The 4463-nt window shown below is 47.0% G+C and overlaps 1 pseudogene; it reads left to right on the top strand.

Moving 5' to 3' along the window:
• The first annotated feature begins 452 nt into the window (after positions 1 to 452).
• On the top strand, positions 453 to 809 carry LOC142449331 (large ribosomal subunit protein eL36 pseudogene; annotated as a pseudogene).
• Positions 810 to 4463: the final 3654 nt, after the last annotated feature.

Raw genomic sequence — 4463 nt, 5'->3', positions numbered from 1 at the left:
ACACTTCTTCCAGCACCTTGAGCATCCATGGTGCCTGCCAGTGGGACATTTGAAGTTTAGAAAGTGGCGCCAAAGGGGCGTAGTCCTCTAGGAATGGCTCCGATGTGCTTGTGTGTGCGTTTTGGGTGCACGTGCATTTGTGTATGTGTGTGACAGGGACAGGAGACAGCAAGAGTGACAGGGATGAGGGATCTTGAAGGTGGGGGCACCCGAAGTCCCCCCCCCAGCTCTCCCCCCTTTCTTTCTAGAACTGACATCATTACACCCCCCAGAAGCTTCCAGAACTTCGCTGCACGAGAACCCGAAGGCCCTCTAAGGAACGCGAGGAGGCCAGCACACAAAGCCTGTCTGCTAAGGGCAGTGTCTCAGTGAATCAAAGCACATCCACACGGTTTAGAAAATCAGTGGTTTGGGTGCTTGAAAAAAAAATCATTAGAGAGTTCCGCGCGGCCCCTTCCTTCCGCCGCGGCACCCACCGAAGAGTCACAGCCATGGCTGTGCGCTACCCTATGGCCGTGGGCCTCGACAAGGGCCACAAGGTGACCAAGAACGTGAGCAAGCCGAGGCACAGCCGCCGCCGCGGGCACCTCACCAAGCACACCAAGTTCGTGCGAGACATGATCCGGGAGGTGTGTGGCTTCGCACCCTAAGAGCGAAGGGCCATGGAGCTGCTCAAGGTCTCCAAGGACAAGCGGGCACTGAAGTTCATCAAGAAGCGGGTGGGCACACATATCCGGGCCAAGAGGAAGAGAGAGGAGCTGAGCAATGTGCTGGCCGCCATGAGGAAGGCCGCTGCCAAGAAGCACTGAGTGCCGGGCCCCCCTCTCCCCACCCCCAAAATAAAGTCTTTCCAGAAAAAAAAAACAATTAAACACCTGTGGGCTTTACACACCACCTTTTCCTGTGTCGTCAACGTGTACTCCGGATACCGGATCATAACCATGTCTTGGGGCGAGGTGGCTTCGGACTCCTGGTCACAGAAACTTTTGTAGGCAACGGCTCATAAATGGCCATTTTCCTCCATCCTGGTGCCTTTCCACATGGCTTGACTGAATCGGAATTAGACGGCTCCACAGATGTGTCCTTTGCTCAACTGACAGGAGAAAAATGTTTCCAAAAGACTTAATCCTTTTACCCTCTAGAGCCTACCTTCTAAGTGCTCCCTCTTAATTCAATACAAACGTATCTGTGCTAATCAATGTCCCTGTGTTCCCGCCCCTGGAGTTGTTTTAGCCTGGTGTCCACCCATCATTGTCTCGTAAGTGAGATACGAGGGTCTCCTTTCTGGGGCCTGGTTAGGGGACAAGATGTGCTGGCTGTCAGTGGGGCAGGGCTCGTTTCCAGACATGGATGCACTCTCCCACCAGGAAAATTGAGAACTCTGATTCAATAAAACATGGCGGAATTCAATTTGCCGACATCAATAGAACCAGAAACACCTGTGCCTGAGAGCCGAGACCGGATCAGCCACATTGGAGAGGGGAGTCTTCAAGTTCCCAGAGGCCCCGGGGAACTTTGGTGTCAGAACTGAGGGAGCGTGCTTAACATCAGAAGGCAATACTGCACACTTTCTCATCTTTATTTATTTACAGCTTTTTTTAAAAAAATCACAAAAGGTTTCAAAGCCCTTGGTAATAGATGTTCACATTTTGCAATGTTTTTATCTTGGCCTGAGTAACCTTTCTATGCGATAAAAGCTAATGCATAACTCAAGCTCTATCCCCATAATTACCTCTACTCTCTCTCTGGAGAAGGAGCACTGATGGCAAACCAGGCTGTTAACTGTAAGGTCAGCAGTTTGAAACCACCAGCCCCTCCTTGGAAGAAAGACGAGGCTTTCTTCTCTGATAAAGAGCGGCAGTCTCAGAACCCACAAGGGCAGGTCTACTCTGCCCTACAGTGTCCCTAGGAGTCACCATGGGCTCGGTGGCTGTGAGTTTCGGTCTTCCCTTTCCTGGCTACGAGGATGAAGTTGATACGCGTGTTTTCCTTTTACTTGCACTGTTGTGGCTGAGTGCCGTCTGAGTCCATTCTGACTCATGGCCACCCCATTACGGGTGAAACATTAGAACTGCCCCATTGGGCTTTCTGGGCTGCGATCATGACAGCAGCAGGTGGGCAAATCATTTCTCCCATGGAACTGCTGGATGGGGTCAACTGGGTGCGTCAATATGGCATCTCCAGTGCCTTACGTGTCTGTAATTCGAAACTGCCGCATGTGGTATTCATGTCACGAGAACAAGATGAGACTGCCTGCTACTATAAAGATCAATAATCTTGGAAACCCTAAATCAAAACCAGCCCGCTGCCATACATAGAGTTGTTTTCTGACTCATAGTGATCCTACGTAGGGTTTCCACGACTAAATATGTCCAAGGACTGATAGTCTCATCTTTCTCTTGCAGAGTAGCTGGTAGGTTTGAACTACCAACCTTGTGGTTACCCTCCAATGCTAATTCAACAGCACCACCAGGGATCCTTTGGAAATCCTGAAGAGCAGTTCTAAGCTGTCCTACAGAGTTGTTGTGAATCAGAATTCATTCAATGGCCATGGGGGGTGAGTCATAGAATATACACAATGTGGATATATTCTTCCTCTCTGTAGCCGGCCTTTCTACATTGTCTAGGTTATCTTTTTCAAAGTATAATTAACATGAACTGTCTGGTTAATCTCTTATTTTTTTCATGATATTTGTTTCTTATCAAAACTGTCAGCCATAGTCAGGGCAAGTCATTTCATTTCCTAGTTCCAGCATTCTAGAGACTCGTTTCCACTAATACTACATTCAGTTTCTCTTTGATTCATTGCTACTATCTATTATCTTTCATTTTAATTGTGCTTTCTTTCATTTTACTCTGTCCCTTTCTTCCTCTAAGAGCTACATTAGAAATGTTTTGTTTTCTGATATAGACACCGACTGCTACAGATTGATTTTTGAAAGCTGTTTCAGTGACGTCCCAAACTTTGGTTAACTTTTCAAAGTCTGAAGTGTGAACACTTTGTTTCTTATCAAGGAAATGTGAAGAAATAACATACCAACGGTGATCCTCGAGGATCTGCTTGGCAGAGATTAATTATGAAGGTCATGGTGAATGTCTGAAGGGACCCTCAAAGGGGCAGTCTTGATAGGTCTTCCTGAAAGCCACAGGACATCAGTGACACCTGCATGATGAGGAAAAGGCCAGGAAGTTGTGTCAGGAAAAGCTGCTATTCTTCCCAGACAGCCAAGGCCATCCTCCAAGAATGCCTTTGAGAACCCTGACCTCATGGAGCCCTGAACTTGGCCCTTCAGACGGCTTTGTGTTCCCAGAGCTCAAAGAAAGTTGAAATGGGACACAACTTGGGCTCCTCAAGGGTACGCAACCTGCCCTTGTGACGTGGTGTACATCAAAGAGCACAGAATTATTTGGAAAAGGGTTAGCAAGCGAGTGAGCGAGCGAGCGAGAGAGAGAGAGAGAGAGAGAGAGAGAGAGAGAGAGAGAGAGAGAGAGACGCCACCTTCAGCGATGTCTCGCTCTAGAGAGAGGAGCTGCCAAGTAGCGCCGTACTTTGAGATTTCTTTTTATTGAAGGTTTTCATTCCTTGGAATTCCACGGTTCAAATCCCGTACAGGTATTGCTTGGTTCGTTGCATGTCACTGCTCATCGTGCTGGGAGGCACCACCATGATGACAAGTTGGAGGTCTCCGGCTCTGTGGTTTGTGGCAAATTTCCTGGTGCCATTTTTCCAACCGCGTGAGTTTGCTTCATGGCTCTCTCACGTTTTGGTAATTTTCACACTATCCCAAGCTTTTTCGTGGTGCTATTTCACACACACTCCGGTGTCATGTAAAAGAACTTGTACATGCCGCGGGAAGCCAAAAACAGTGTATGCCTTGCTTTGTTGCGGTGCTTGCTTTATTGCCACGGCCTGGAACTGAAACCGCAGTACCCCTGCGGTCAATCAGTTTCATTCTTCACCTCCTTCCTCTCAGGGTTCTTTGCCTCTTAAGGATTTATTATGAGTGAAGAGTGTTAGATGCTCCCATCCAGATTGTACATTTGCATAACACTAAATAAAAAGACAACACCGGGTTTTAAAAATACCATCATATTGTGAAAATTTCCTTGTAATTCTGTTTATAGCCGAGTTGTCTGTTTGACAATAAAGTGTTAGGTACTCAAGGTTTAGCCATTTTTATGTTCTCTATTGAATTTTCCTTTACTCATGTAACGTGCCTCTAGATGCCTAAGACTGCTTTTTTTGTCTTAAAGTATATAATGTCTGTTATTAATACCGTTTCAGTCGTTAATTCGTATTTGGCTTTCCTATGAATATTTCTGTGTGGTATCTTGCCTATGGTTCCTGCAAATAGCATAGAACAGCATTTTTAAGAATCCAATTTGATAAGCAAGCAGCCATCTAGCAGGGAAGCAAATAAGCCCACATGGAAGAAGCACACCAGCCTGTGTGACCATGAGGT

This window comes from Tenrec ecaudatus, chromosome 5, assembly GCF_050624435.1.
Source record: "Tenrec ecaudatus isolate mTenEca1 chromosome 5, mTenEca1.hap1, whole genome shotgun sequence".
Taxonomy (NCBI): Eukaryota; Metazoa; Chordata; class Mammalia; order Afrosoricida; family Tenrecidae; genus Tenrec; species Tenrec ecaudatus.
This window is presented reverse-complemented; position numbering and strand designations above follow the sequence as displayed.